This window comes from Mustela nivalis (genome assembly GCF_964662115.1).
Source record: "Mustela nivalis genome assembly, chromosome: 19".
Lineage (NCBI taxonomy): Eukaryota > Metazoa > Chordata > Mammalia > Carnivora > Mustelidae > Mustela > Mustela nivalis.
In genome coordinates this window covers 2,714,858-2,731,474 of record NC_139038.1, presented here as the reverse complement: position 1 = coordinate 2,731,474, position 16,617 = coordinate 2,714,858, and the positions used below count along the sequence as shown (strand labels likewise).

Sequence of the window (16,617 nt, the reverse complement as noted above, 5' to 3'; positions counted from 1 at the left end):
GCGGACTCCCTGTAGCCTCCTTCTGGATCCTCGACCCCTCCTGTTCAAGCACTAGCACACCCCGCACGCCCTCCCACCTTTCCGCCTCAGCGGCCACTGTTCTAACACATGACAGAACACAGGAAATGTGGGAAGACTGTTCAAGAAAATCTAGGAACTAGACAACTACTGCAAAGCACTGTTACAGCCTGTTCTCATATCAAAACTGGAAACAACTCCGACGAGAGCTCTGTCCTTAATCATTCCAGCATGTGAACTTCAATAAAAAATGATTTTATTTGAGCAATGCCTTATTTTTCCTGGCCTCCTTAAAATGGCATGAATTGAAGGAACAGTGGACAAACAAGCTCCTGGGTGTCCACCATGTAATGATCCCACATCAGGCTGGTCATCCTGAAGGACACAGGGATATTTCACATGACCTCTCTTACAAGAAACCCAGGTAGGAAAACAAGATGCCAACAGGGGAAATAAGGGAAAAACTAATTATAGCATACCGGGGCTATAAGTATCACAGAATCTGTCACTGAAAAAAGACACAAATATCCATTCTCTATCTGTCCTAAAGGGGTTGAAAATAGAAAATATGTGCTAAGCATTACCTAAAGTTAAATAAGAAATGCTCAGAGTTTTAATGTAAGTCTATGTAAGTCTTGGTGCACCAGCACAACACGCTCTGCTCCCTTGAACTTGCAGCAGAGCTTGCAGCAGAGCTCATCATGAGGTCCTAGGTGATAAGCACCAGAGGCGAAAATCTGTGATTTCTAACCTTTGTACGTGCTGGTGAGCCAGAGTCTCCTTTGATTTTAGAAGTTTAGTTCCTCCCACAAAGTAGCTAAAAGAGTTTTGCAGAAGCCAAATTTCAAGGTAAGAATTTTACTTTAAAAAACAAGGAACCATCTGCTGATGCAAACCAACAGACACACAAAACTTCACAGGATGAGGCCGCAACCGAACCAAGCCGCCTGGAAAAGGGGACAATTCGGACCCAAACAACATCTAAGAAGACTGCTTTTTAAACCCAAAACATTTTATTTTTTGAAACAATTTTAGATTAACAGGAAGTTGGAAAACTAGTACAGAGAAACTCTGTGTGCCCTTCATCAGACTCTCCGGACACATTTTGAGTGCAGTGCTATGAGACACCAGGAGGCTGACGTGGGGACAAGGGCTGCTCTTTAACACATGTGCAGCTGGCCTCACCCCTCCAGTCAGGGTGCAGAACTCCTCTGTCACCACAAACACCTCCCTGGGAGGACCCACTCACCCCACCCCCAACCCGACATCCACTAACTGGTTCTTCAGGTATGTCATTCTGTCATTTCAGGAATGTTCTATAAACACAGCAGTTTGAGAATGTTCAGGGTCTCTTTCCATTCAGGATAACTCCCTGAGCTCTCGCCAAGGGGCCTCGCTGGTAACAGTTCATTCCTTTATGACGCCGAGCAGCATTCTGCAGGATGGATGCCTTACCCTTTGTTTACTCGTCACCCACTCAAGAACATACAGCCTATTGCCAGTTTCTGGACACTATGAACAACACTTCTGTGAACAAGCGGGGGCCCATTTTGTGCGGACATAGGTTTTCACATCTCTGGGATGAACTGTTGTCTTAGAGTCAGGGTATGTTTTTTATTTGTTTTTATTTTATTTTATTTTATTTTATTTTATTTTATTTTATTTTATTTTATTTTATTTGTATGTTTTATTTGTTTGTTTTTAAAGAAACTTCAGACTATTTTCCAGCGAGGCCAGACCATTTTACCTTGCCCCCTAGGAATGTCTGATCCATGCAGGTTCTCCAGATCCTTACAGGCATTTGCTATCAGTTACTAATTTCTATTTCAGTGATTCTAAAAGCTGCACGGTGATATCTCATCGTGGTTTTAATGTGTATTTCTCTGATTGTCAGGAGTGTTGAGTATGTTTTCATGTGCTTATTTGCATTCCCCTGTCCACTTTCATGGAATGTCCCCTCAGGTGGCTTGCCCATTTTAGAACTGGGTTTTCTACCGCAGTTTTGAGAGTTCTATGGTCTGGACATGAGTGCTTTTTCAAATACATGGCTGGCAAATACTTTATTGAAGTCTATAGCTCTTTAGCAGAACTAAAGTTTTAAGATTTGAAGAATTCCAATTTAATGCTTTTTTCTTTTATGGACCATGCCTTTGGTGGCATGCCTAAGCACTCTCACCAACTCTTAACCCCACCGATTTTTCTCTTATGTCTTCTTCTGAAAGTTCAGTCATTTTACATTTAACATTTAATCCAACACATTTTGAGTTCATTTTTGTATGAGAAATAGGGTTTAGGTCAAAGTTTATTTTTTTGCCTATGGATGTTCAATCATTCTAGCACCACTTGCTGAAAAGACCATTATTCCTCCTTCATTGAATTGCTTTGTACCTTTATCAAAAATCAGTTGGCTGTACCTATGTGGCTCTATTTCTGGGCTCTCTGTTCTGTCCCATTGATCTATGTATCTATCCCTACGCCAATACCACAGGGCTTTTCTTACTTTAGTTATCTAGTAAGAATTCAAATTGGATGGAGTGATTTCTCCCACTTTATCCTTCTTTTTCAACATCATTTCAACTCCTTTGCTTTACCACATACATTTTATAACCACCTTTTCTGTACCTACAAAATGATCTTGCTAGAATTTTGAAAGGAACTGTATTAAACCTACCTATACATTGGTTTGGGGAAAACTGACTTCTGTCAATCCATGAACATGGCACCTCTCCCCAAATATTCAGATTTTGATTTTTCTCATCAGTACTTCACTTTTTCAGCACCAGGCCTTGAACATATTTTCTTAGCTGTACACTGAATTATTCCTTTTTAAAGCAACTGTATTTGTATTTCAATTTCCATATGTTCACCATTATTATATAGAAATGTGGTTAATTTTTTTTAAATAATTTATTTATTTTCAGAAAAACAGTATTCATTATTTTTTCACCACACCCAGTGCTCCATGCAATCATGCCCTCTACAATACCCACCACCTGGTACCCCAACCTCCCACACCCCCGCCACTTCAAACCCCTCAGATTGTTTTTCAGAGTCCATAGTCTCTCATGATTCACCTCCCCTTCCAATTTACCCCAACTCCCTTCTCCTCTCTAACACCCCTTGTCCTCCATGATATTTGTTATGCTCCACAAATAAGTGAAACCATATGATAGTTGACTCTCTCTGCTTGACTTATTTCACTCAGCATAATCTCTTCCAGTCCCGTCCATGTTGCTACAAAAGTTGGGTATTTGTCCTTTCTGATGGAGGCATAATACTCCATAGTGTATATGGACCACATCTTCCTTATCCATTCATCCGTTGAAGGACATCTTGGTTCTTTCCATAGTTTGGCGACCGTGGCCATTGCTGCTATAAACATTGGGGTACAGATGGCCCTTCTTTTCACGACATCTGTATCTTTGAGGTAAATACCCAGGAGTACAATTGCAGGGTCATAGGGAAGTTCTATTTTTAATTTCTTGAGGAATCTCCACACTGTTCTCCAAAGAGGCTGCACCAACTTGCATTCCCACCAACAGCGTAAGAGGGTTCCCCTTTCTCCACATCCTCTCCAACATATGTTGTTTCCTGTTTTGTTAATTTTGGCCATTCTAACTGGTGTAAGGTGGTATCTCAATGTGGTTTTAATTTGATTCTCCTTGAGGGCTAGTGATGATGAACATTTTTTCATGTGTCTGATAGCCATTTGTATGTCTTGATTGGAGAAGTGTCTGTTCAGATCTTCTGCCCATTTTTTGATATGTTTGCCTGTTTCATGTGTGTTGAGTTTGAGGAGTTCATTATAGATCCTGGGTATCAACCTTTTGTCTGTACTGTCATTTGCAAATATCTTCTTCCAAAGATAAACTCAAAATGGATAAAAGACTTCAACGTGAGACAGGAATCCATCAGAATCCTAGAGGAGAACATAGGCAGTAATCTCTTCATTATCAGCCACAGCAACTTCTTTCAAGATATATCTCCAAAGGCAAAGGAAACAAAAGCGAAAATAAACTTTTGGGACTTCATCAAAATCAAAAGCTTCTGCACAGCAAAGGAAACAGTCAAAAAACCAAAGAGGCAACCCACGGAGTGGTTGATTTTTTTATGCTGTATCTTATGACGTTAGAGTTTTTTTTATTCCAGGTCTTTTATCCATTTTGAGTTTATCTTTGTGTACGGTGTAAGAGAATGGTCGAGTTTCATTCTTCTACATATAGCTGTCCAGTTTTCTCAGCACCATTTTTTGAAGAGACTGTCTTTATTCCACTGTATATTTTTTCCTGTTTTGTCGAAGATTATTTGACCATAGAGTTGAGGGTCCATATCTGGGCTCTCTACTCTGTTCCACTGGACTATGTGTCTGTTTTTATACCAGTACCATGCTGTCTTGGTGATCACAGCTTTGTAATAAAGCTTGAAATCAGATAACGTGATGCCAGGAAGGTTTGTTTGATTTTTTAATATAGATTATTATTATTATTTTTTAAAAGAATCCTCGAAATTGGGATCCCTGGGTGGCTCAGTCAGTTAAGCCACTGCCTTCGGCTCAGGTCATGATCCCAGAGTCCTGGGACTGAGTCCCACATTGGGCTCCTTTCTCAGTGGGGATCCTGCTTCTCTCTCTGCCTCTGCCTGACACTCTGCCTATTTGTACCCTCTCTTTCTGACAAATGAATAAATAAAATTTAAAAAAAAAAAGAATCCTTGAAATCTTCAAGGTTGACCATCACGTCAACAGCAAATACAAAGTTATTTTTCTTCTTTTCCTAACTGTATGCCTTTAGTTCCCCCGCTCCACCCAGCCCTCACTACAGAGCTGGCTAGAGATCCTAGTACTGTGTTGAAGGGGCGTGCTGAGAGTGGAGAGATACCCTTGTCTTGTCACCAACTATGGGGGGGGCACACACTCAGTATAGCACCACTGAATATGATGTGAGCCATAGTTTTATGCATGCTACTTATCAAGTTGAGGAAGTTCTCTCTAGTACGAGGTTGATTTTTTTTTTTTTTGAATGGGTGTGAATTTTGTCAAATTTTCTGCATCAATTGATACGATCATATGACTTTTCTTCTTTAGGCTAACATGTTAGTATGGTTTACTGCATTGACTGATTTTTGAATACTGAACCAGTCTTGCATAACTGGCATAAATCCTAGGTGATCACAATGTATAATTCTTTTAGATATACTGCTGAATTTTATTTGCTAACAATTTGTTAAGGCTTTCTTATTTGTACTTATGAGGAATACTGGTCTGTAATTTTCTTTTGTTGTGTGAACTTGTGTGTGTTTTTTTCTGTTTTGGGTATCAAAATAATACTGCTGATTCATAAAATTAATTGAGAATTATTTCAACTTCTTCTATTTTCTGGAAGAGATTGGGTAGAATTGCTGGGGTTAGAGGAAGTTGGTTGTTTCTGTTTTTATTTTAAAGTTTGGTACAACTCTCCTGTTAAACTATGTGGGCCTGCAGATGTCTTTTTAGGAAGGTTAAAATTTTTAAATCAATTTCCTTACTAATTACAGGGCTTTTCAAATTGTCTAGTTCACATTGAGCAAGTTGTGGCAGTTTGTACTGGTTGGGAAATTGACTTATTTCCTCTAACTTATCCGATTTTGCATGTAGGATTATTCATAGCATTCTCTTATTTTCTGTTCGATGTCTGCAGGGTCTGTAGTGCCATCACCTGTTTCAGCCCAGATACCAGGAATTTGTGTCCTCTTTCTTTTCTGTGTGTCGGTTTTATTACAGGTTTGTCTGTCTTACTGATTTTTGTAATTAGCCTTTTTTACACTGATATTCTCTATGTTTTTGTTTTCAACTTCATTGTTTTCCTTCTCATCTTTGTTCTTTTCCTTCTTTCTGCTTACATTAGGTTTACTTTGTTCTTATTTTTCTAGCATCTTAATGTTGGAGCCTTGATGGATTTTAAACTTTTGTTCTTTTCTAATGTAAGAATTTAGTACCACTAAGTTTCCCACTTCATCTGCTTTAGGTGTATCCTACCAATTATAATATGTTGTGTTTTAATTTTTTTTTTTTTAAGATTTTACAGGGAGAGAGAGATCACAGGTAAGCAAAGCAGCAGGCAGAGGGAGCAGGGGGAAGCAGGTTCTCTGCTGAGCAGAGAGCCCGATTTGGGTCCCAGGACCCTGAGATCATGACTTGAGCAGAAGGCAGACAGATGCTTAACCAACTGAGACACCCAGGCGCCCCTTTGTGGCTTCTTTGACTCGTGGTATTTTGAAATATGTTGTTTCCAGTTCTTTGGACATTTTCTCGCTACCTTTATGTTATTAATGTCTAATTTGACTCCATTGTGGTGAGAGAACATACTCTATGATTTCAGTTATTTTAACTGCATTAAAGTTTCTTTTTGGGTAAGGACAATGACTGTCTTAGTACATGTTTAATGAGAGCTGAAAAGAATGTATACTCAGCTGTTGCTAAGTGATGTGTCCTATAAATACCAATTAGATCCTGTTGGTTGATAGCATGTCTAAGTTATTCAAATCCTTGCTGATTTCCCGACTAGTTGTTCTATATAATATTGAGAGAGGGTTATTAAGTCTCCCAATGTAAGTGTGGACTGTGATTTCTCCTTCCACTCTATAACATTTATTTCACGTATTGCAACTCAACTGTTATATATCTTTGGAATTGACATGTCATCCTGGTAGACTGACCCATTTTTGTTACATCACTTCTTTGCTCTAAACTCTATTTTAGCTGATATTAATCTAGTCAGTCCTGAATTCTTTTAATTTATGTGTGCATGGCCTTTTAGGTCCTTTTACTTTCAATGTACAATTATTTTGAAATTAGTTTATTTGTAGACAGCATACAGTTGGGTCATGATTTTTTTTTTTTTAACTAGCCTACCAATCTCTGTCTTTTCACTGGTATATCTTAACTATTTATACTTACTGCAATTATGATATTTTGGGGTTTAAATCTCCCATTTATATTTTTGTCTGCTGCCTGTTTTCTGTTTTTTTTTTTTTTAATTTCTCTGATTTCTTTTTTGCTGCTCCCCTCCTCCCCCGCCAAATGTTACTTAAATATATCCAGAATTCTATTTTGTTGTATCTGGTGTTTCTGAGTGTATCTCTTTACATAGTGTTTTAGTGGTTGTTCTAAGTATTACATTTTAATCACATAACTTATGATGGTGTGCTTGTGTCAACATTTTACCAATTTGAGCAAAGTATAGAAACCTTAGCTCACTTTAGATTCCTTATCCTACCCCATGTATAATAAGATTATCATCAATATTTCCTCTACATTTCCAATAAGCATTTTACAGTCTTATACTTTTTGCTTCAACCATCAAACATAATTTAGAAAATTCACAAGTATCCTCAAACTATTCCAAGAAATGTAAGAGGAAAGAAAACTTCCAAATATATTCTACAAGGCCAGCATTATCCTGATACCAAAACCAGATCAAAAACAAAACAAAACAAAAACTCAGACAACAACAACAACAAAACCACAAAAAAGAATCCTACTGGCCAGATCCCTGATGAACACAGTCGAAGAAATCCTCAACAAAATATTAGCAAGCCATATACAATACATGAGAAAGATCATTCACCCTGACCAAGTGGGATTTATTCTAGGGAATGCAAGGATGGTTCAATGTTTGCAAATCAATGTGATACATCACATCAACAAAGTGAAGGATAAAAAGCATAAGATCATCTCAATAGATGCAGAAAAAGCATTTCACAAAATTCAACATTTACTCGTGAAAGAACTCTCAATAAAGTGATGTTAGAGATAATATACCTCAACACAATAAAATCCCTGTGGAAAATGCACTGCTAAAATCATACCCCACTGTAAAACAAACAACAACAACAAAACCCCAACAGCTTTTCCTCTAAGATGAGGAACAAGATAAGGAAGTCCATTCTTGACACTTTTATTCAACTGGAATATTAGTACTGGAAGTCTTAGCCAGAGTAATCAGATAAGAAAAAAAAAGAAGAGGCATTCATTATCAGTAAAGAAGAAGTTAAGCTGTTACCATTTGCAGAGGACATGGTATTATATATAGAAAAACCCAAAGACTCCACAAAACAAAAACAAAAACAAAAACAAACTAGAATAAATGAAATCAGTAAAGTTTCAGGATACAAAGTTAATATTCAGAAATCAGGAACATTTCTATATATTAATAACAAAGTAGCTGGAAGAGAAATTAAGAAAATGGCATCACTTCTAATTGCGCCAAAAAGAATAAAAGACCCAGGAATAAACTTAATCAATGAGGTAAAAGACCTATACTCTAAAAAGTATAAAACATTGATCCAAGAAATTGAAAATGACACAAACAAATGAAAACATATTCCATGCTCATGAACTGGAAGAGTTAGTACTATTAAAATGTTCATATTGCCCAAAGTGATCTACAATTCAGTGCAAACCCTATCAAAATACCAATAGCACTTTTCAAAAAAACCAGAACAAATAATACTAAAGTTTGTATGGAACCACAAAGACCCTAAATAGCCAAAGCAATATTGAGAAAGAACAACAAAGCTGGAGGTATCACAATCCCAGATTTCAAGATACACTAGTAAGCTATAAAGATCCAAACAGCATGGTACTGGCACGAAAATAGATGCATAGATCAATGGAAAGGAACAGAGCACCCAGAAATAAACCCATGATTATATAATCAATCTATGACAAAGGGTGCAACAATATACAATGAGCGAAAGATAGTCTCTTCAATAAATGGTGCTGGAAAAACTGGACAGCTACATGTAAAAACATGAAACTAGGCCACTTTTTAACACTTTACACAAAAATAAACTCAAAGTGGATTAAAGACCTAAACATAAGACCTGAAACTGTAAAAAATCCTAGAAGAGAATATAGGCTGTAATTTCTCTGATATGAGCCATTGAAACATTTTTCCAAATGTGTCATCCTAAAGCAAGGAAAACAAAAGCAAAAATAAACTACTGGCACTACATCAAAATAGAAAGCTTTTGTACAGCAAAGGAAATCTAAAGCAAAAGGCAACCTACTAAATTGGGTAAGATATATCCAATAAGGGGCTCAAATTCAAACTATATTAAGGACTTGCCCAACTCAACACAAAAAGGAAAAAATACTTTTAAAAAATGGGCAGTGGACCTGAATAGACATTTTTCCAAGGAAGACATATAGATGGCCAACAGACACATGAAGAGATGCTCAATATCACTAAGCATCAGGAAAATGCAAATTAAAAACCAAACTGAGATATCATTTTATACCTCTTAGCTATCATTTTATACCTCTTAGATGGCAAACATAAAAAAGACAAGAAATAGTAAGTGTTGGCCAGGATGTGGAGAAAAAGGAACTCTCATACACTGTTGGTAGGAATGCAAATTGATACAGTCACTCTGAAAATAAGTATAGAGAGTCCTCAAAAAATTAAAAATAGAAATACCATATGATACAATAATTCCACTCCTGGGTATTTTCCCAAAAAAAACTAGAAATACTAATTTGAAAAAAAGACATGCACCCCTACATTTATTGCAGCATTATTTATAATAGCCAAGATACAAGTGCAAGATCTAAGATATAAGCAAGATATAAGTGTCCACTGATAAACAAGGAGATGAGGAAGGTGTTACAGACACACACACCCATGCATGCGCATGCACACACTGGATTACACAGGCATAAAAACGGATGAAATACTGTCATTTGAGACAACATGGCTGGACCTAGAGGGTATATATGTGAGATAAGACAGACCGAGAAAGAAAAAAATACCATATGATTTCAGTCATATGTGGAATCTAAAAAAAAAAAAAATGAATAAACAAACAAAAGGCAGAATCGACCTTGTTAATACACAGAACAAAGTGATGGGGGTGGGAGGGGAGTGGGAGATAAAGGCTTCAGTTCTGGAATGAATAAGGCCCAGCATGGGGAATATGGCCAATGATATGGTAATAGCTATGTATGAGGATAGATGGTAGCTACACTTGTGGTGAACATAGTGTGATGTATAAACCTGCTGAATTATTATATTGTATACCTGAAACTAATGTAACATTGTGTGTCAACTATACTTAAAAGGAAAAAGAAAAGAACATTTATATGGAAAAGGTAAGTATCTTATTTATGCATTTTGTTCTGTTTTTTTTTTTTCCCTTCTTGATGTTCTAAGATTCCCCCCACCTTTTTATTTCCTTCATCATTTCTGTTTTTTAGAGTGCTTACTTTAGCTATTCTGTAAGAGTAATTATTATAACAATACATACTCTTTTCATTCATCTGAAAATGGCTTAATTTTCCCTTCATTCCTGAAAGATAGTTTTACTAGTTATGGAATTAGTAGTTGACAGTTCTTTTCTTTTCAGTACTTGAAAAATGTTCTGCCACCTTCTTATGCTCTCTGTAGTTTTTTTTTTTTTAAGATTTTATTTATTTATTTGACAGAGAGAGACACAGCAAGAGAAGGAACACAAGCAGGGGGAATGAGAGAGGGGGAAGCAGACTCCTAGCTGAGCAGGGAGTCCAATGCAGGATTCGATCCCAAGACCCTGGAATCATGACCTGGGCTGAAGGTAGATGCTTAAACACCGAGTCACCCAGATGCCCTCTCTGTAGTTTCTAATGAGAAATCTAATGACATTAGAATTTTTTTGTTTTCTTATAGGTAAGGTGCTACTCTTTTGGACTGCTTTCAAGACTTTGTCTTTAGTTTCAGAAGTTTAACTACCATGTCTCTTGGTGTACATTTCTTTGGATTTATGCTATTTGGAATTCACTCAGATTATTAAACTGTAAGTTTGCATGTTGTGCCAAGTTTGACATCTTTCAGCCATTATTTATTTAAATACTTTTTTAACCCTACTCTCTTCCTTCTCTCCTTCTGTGACTCAGATGACACAATGTTAATTTTTTTTTGTCATAGTCCCATAAGTCTCAGATGCTCGTTTTATATTTTTGTTTTAGTCTATTTTCTATGTTTTTTTAAATTAAGTAGTTTCTACTTTTATCTAATTTTCTAATTTTATCTTAAAATTCAGAGATTCTTTTCTTTGCCCTCTTCTTTCTGCTGTTGAGCCTATCCACTGAAAGACATTTTTATTTAAGTTACCATATTTTTAAGTTCTAAAATGTTTGTTTTGTATTGCTTTATCTATTTCTTTGCTGAGACTTTCGATTTATTTCACAGGACATAATTCCCCCTCCCTCTTTATTTCCAGCATGCTTGAAGGTGCTTATTAAAATACTTTTATGAATGTTGCTTTAAAATGTGGTCAGATATTTCTGAAATCTGTTTTACGTTGGTGTCTGTTAATTATCTTTTGTCATCCACATTGAGATATTCCTTGTTCTTGTTATGTAAATGATTTTTCAATTAAAACTTGGGTATTTTGAATAGCAAGCTATGAGATTCGGGATGATACCTAAATCTTCTATCTTAGCCAGCCTCTTTTGACACTACTTCAGTGGAGGAAGTATAGTCCTCAGCCTCACTACTACCAGGTGTGGGTGGAAATCTGAGATTCCTACTTGGCCTGTACTGACATCCAGGAGTGGTGGAGGAGGCCTCCTCATTAGTGCTGGGTTGGGGTGGGGGTTCACACTCCAAACTAGGTCTGTTGATATCTCTCGGGAGAGGTGGAGGGAGGTCTATCACTGTTCCTGATTTTCCTTCTACTGACATTATCGGGGAGGGGATCCTTTTTGCCACTGGGGGAAATTAAAGTCTATTGGCCTCCTAGTGAGAGGAGAAGGGCACCTTGATAGTACCAGGTCTGAGTAGAAGGCCAGGCTCACTGTGTAGTCTCCACTGAGGCTAGGGAGGGGACTCATTACTATCCAGAGGGATGTAAACCTGGGCTACACACACAACTTCTTTTTTATTACTCTGGACAGGTGTGGGGGATAAGAACCTCATAATAGCCTGCCAAGACTGGAAGTCTAGGGTCCCCACTTGGTCTTTGCTGGTGGGGTTTGTGAGTGTGCCCACAGTGTTTTCTGTAGTGTTTATTGCAGTAAGGTAGTTCTTGTCTTGATAGGCTGTTCCCTTTTTATGGTCCCTTAGCTAGAAAGGGAAGGTTTCTTGGAGGCTTTTTTTTTTTCCCCTGTGTGCCCACTAGCATCTTGGTTTTTGGCTTCTCTGGCACCGAGTTTAATAAATATGAGGAAAATAATAATATCAAGGAATCCGCCACTGTGTCATTCATTGAGTCTCAAGGTCCCTAGGCAGTCTACCTCCTCCTCTCCATGATTCAGTCTCCTTATGTTTTTCATACAAAATGTTCAGGGACTTTAGCTGTCCTTTGAAGGGAGGGGTAGAGAAAAGTAGGTCCACTCCATCTCTCCAGAGACATGAATTGGGAAGATTCTTTTAACAGTTTTTCCTTCTCTTCTACAGATTAATGATCAGCAAAATAACATTCAAGGATCATTAGCACAAGAAATGCCAGAGGAACAATAACAACAGAAAAACCTACACAGGAGTGAAGCAGGAAGAAGAAATGAATAAATTATTAACTCTACACCAAGTTTGAGGGGTTGGGAGGGATGTGCCTCATCTGCTTAGCTTAGGGCAGAAGATGATGACGGAGAGGTAGAGATGGTAAAAGAACTATCCAGGACAAAGAATAAGAAGCCAATAATAATTAAAGAAAAAGGGAGGAATCAAAGTGTCTTAATATCATATGGCCTTAGGAAGTAAAAAGCAGGAGACTTTTTTTGGGGGGGAGGGGAGAGACAGCATGCATGCAAGCAGTATTGGGCAAAGGAAGAGAGAGAATTCCAAGCAGGCTCCACACCCAGTGTGGAGCACAACGTAGAGCTCAATCTCACAACCCTGAGATCATGACCTGAGCCAAAATCAAGAGTTCGACGCTTAATCAGCTGAGCCATGCAGGTGCCCCAGGAGACATTTTTTAAGGTTTCATGTCAATGTTTAATGCAGCAAAATGGAAGAGAAGTTCTCCATATCATTAGCCTAGTATTGCTCAATTCCATTAGTTGAAGACAAAACCTAATTGCTGAGAAAAAGCAGAGGCATAAGTTCCAAGTCAGCCACTGACATCCTAGAGACACACTGTGAATTACAGCAGGAGAGAAAGGGATGAATAATTAGCACTATACAAATTTCAGTATTGTGGTTTTTTTAATGATTTGAAGTCACATAATTTTAAAATTGCCTTGTACAAATTCATTATTGTTATTTTCTGAAGGTATCAGAAAAAAACCTAACAAGGAATGGTTGACATTCCCTTCATTCATCTCACCTAGCTTTACTCTCAGAGTTGGTCAGAGATAGCTAGAGAAAGAAAATCAAGAAAATAAAGGATATCTTTAACATTGCAATGGGTTTATCCCTCCAAAGTCTTCAAAGTTTTCCTATACTACAGCTTTGCTCAGCACTGCTGTTCTATATATACATGCCATGTTGCTTATATATTTTTTAGGGATCACAACAGTAAGTACTATAAGTCTTCTTGCTGCTGGGATTGACACCTTAGGGTGTTAGAAACAATAAGATGCTCCTCCTTTATACTGGATCACCGTTTATAATTACATTTTAGTACCTAAATTCAATAAACTATTTAATACATTAGAGAATGTTATAAAATAATTAAATATGATATTCCTTTCATACTTTAATTTTCTTAATCTTGTTTTGTAAGTTAACACCTAGGAAGTATTAGAAAGAATTCTGAATAACCTTAAATACAGATGGTGACGCAAAGGAAGACAGAAAAGCATACTCTAGAAAGTTGGACTACATATTTCAGAGCACCATCACCCAGTCCTGGAAACAGAAAATAAGAATTATGTAGGAATTGATGAGGGAGGAATTTTCATCATCACTGGTCGGTCCTTCGATCAACCACTGATCACTCACTGTCAGTGCGCTCTACCCCCTGAAGGAGACAGACCCAGCAACCCATGAGTCCTATCCTATGTTCTGCAAAGGGAGAGAGTGTGTGACAAGGAATCTGGGGCAAGAAGGCTCGTTAGGGGTCAGAGAGAGGAGCACGGATTTGAACCAGGACCACCACAATGGCACATGTTATCTGCGAGTTCTGAGGCAGAGAGAAGAGCGGAGCATGTAAGCTGAGACTGTCGTCTCTAGGAGGCCATTTAAAGACCTGAGAGTAAGAAGAAGGAACCCAGAGAGATTGCTCAGAATGGAAAAAAAGAAGGTCAGATACAGAATGCACCAGGACACCAACATCTTAGTGACAAGGTAAAAAGGAATTAAGAGGAACAGTTCAAGGAAGACAAAAGAGTAATGTTGAAAAGGCAAAAAAGATGTGTCAGAAAGCTGAAAGTCATAACAGTTCTAATGCTGCAAAAGGCAAAATAATGTAAAAAGTGGAAAATGTCCATTAGCTTTGATAACTGGGTTGTCACTGAAGAACCACAAGAAGGCAATGGCAGTGGTGTCTACTGGGTGTTAGTGTCAATCACCTTCAGGGTCCCCCATTACATATACTGCCTACTGGCTCGTATTTTCTTCTCTATGTCCAGGCATTTATATTACTCAGATTAATAAACAAATTTTACAAAGGAAATAGGAAAATGTTTATATGATATGAATCTCAATTAAATACATTTGGTTGAAATGCTTAATGCATTGGCAATGCGTTTCCCTGTGTTTTATATTTCAGATTTTGTAAGGATACTCATGACAAAGTATATCACCTCCCTTCTAAGTACAGCAAACTCTAACTCAGCCATTAAAATGATTTTTTACAAAGTTCTTGACAAATGAAAATATCTAGGATATAATCTCAGTTTGAAGATGTTTACAAAATAGTTTATCAAATAGGATCTCAATAAATAAAAACATACATATAAGAAAGCGACACATGACAAAATGTTTGTAATTGCTTACAGAAAATAGCGTTATGGGAGATTTTTTTCTGCTTACTCATACTCTTCAGTATTTATCTAACATATCACAATAAACATGTGTTTTATATAACTTTACTAGCCATGAAGAGGAATAATTAAACCCTATTATAAAGCCAGAATCAATTTTCTTTCTTCCCACAAGTGTGTTTATAATGCAAGTTCTTCAAGGGAAATACTTCCTGTATTTGCTGTGTGAAGCAGCCAGAAGAGATCACATGGCTTTGGAAGAGAGCGGTCTCACAACAACTCGAAGATTATGTGCCAAAAATATCTGTAGTGATCAGGAAAGCGTGAGCTCCACAGCACTACGGAAAAGCTGCATATTAGAGTGACTCTGCCTGTCACCTGCAGTCCCCAACGAGCCACCTCTGTGCCTGCTTTCTTGGGCAAAGTATTTATGTACCAAAACAGTTTCAGAGGCGGCTTGATCAATAAGACGATGCACAGAGAGATACCAGAGCATAGAAATGCCTATCACTGCGGGGTATGTGCTTATACACATGTCAACTTTTCATTTCATAAAAGAAATGATTCGCAGCAAGACTTGCAGGTTACTAGGAAGAGTCCTGTTGTTCTAGTGACTGTTTCACAAACATGCATGGTGATATGAATTATCAAGGCCACTTGTGAAAATGTAGATTCCTGGGCCCAACCTCTAGGATCAGAATCTCAAAAGAGATATGGCCTAGAAACCTGTGTTTTTTAAGTTTTCCAGGACACTAATAGCACCAAGGTCTGAGGATTGTTTTCCTGAGAGTATTTCAGAGCATCAACTGAACCGCTCACTTTCCCAATTTCCTAATTTTCCTTCTGCAACTGTTCCCAGGAAATTGTGCACACCCTTTCCAGACCAGCGTGAAGAAGTGCCGGTGATCCTCGGAGATACCCTGGTCTGTAACTATCATTTCAAATTTCACTACTTGTCAGCCTTCCCTCCATGCATCCGGAAAGTCTGCTAGAAGTCAGCTGCTGTCCCCCTTGCCAGGAGTGGCCACCCACTGGTTCCATCTAACTGAGAGGGCCCAAAATACCAACATCATTTCAGCCACTAGTCCCATTTCTAGATTATAAGTCAGACTAATAATCAGAAATGTGACATAAATTTATACTTTCATCACCACATCAGGTAAGACAAAGCAAAACAAACACCAACACATACACAAAAATCAACAGGACACACTGGAATGAGCCCAAATAGAGAACAAATAATTTATGATACATAACTAAAAAAGCATTCTGCAGACCTACAAGATGTTTTTAAAGAGTATTTAATAATATGAGAAATTCTCACTATTTAATGGTCACTTAAAGGAAACAACAAGACAACATACAGTATGGCCTCAGATGCACACAAATGTGGGTGCCTACGCATGCACACAGGCACACAAAGAATATATCAAAATGTTAACAGCAGTTATTTTGGGTGGGTGGGTGATCTTAGATTACATTTTCTTGGTATTCCAATATTTTCTAAATAGTCTATAAGACATATATATATATTTCTCTCTATATATATATATACACACACACACATGTATACATACACATATAGATACACACATACATATATGTATGTATAAATATTTTTAAATATATATAATATATTTAAATATACATATATCTTTAAAAATATATATTTTTAAATATATATAAATTTTTTTTTCTTAAAATATATTTTAAAATAT

At 37.4% G+C, this 16,617-nt stretch overlaps 1 protein-coding gene and 1 long non-coding RNA gene across 4 annotated transcripts in view; one reads left to right on the top strand and one right to left on the bottom strand.

Annotated features, from left to right (window-relative positions):
• Positions 1-16,617, bottom strand: part of SDK1 (sidekick cell adhesion molecule 1) — an 869,284-nt gene that overhangs the window by 428,650 nt on the left and 424,017 nt on the right. The gene's annotated exons all lie outside the window — the stretch shown is intronic.
• On the top strand, positions 1,522-12,683 carry LOC309854744. The gene is made up of 3 exons (XR_014306404.1): positions 1,522-1,623; positions 10,481-10,608; positions 12,432-12,683. It is a non-coding gene; the product is annotated as an uncharacterized lncRNA (long non-coding RNA).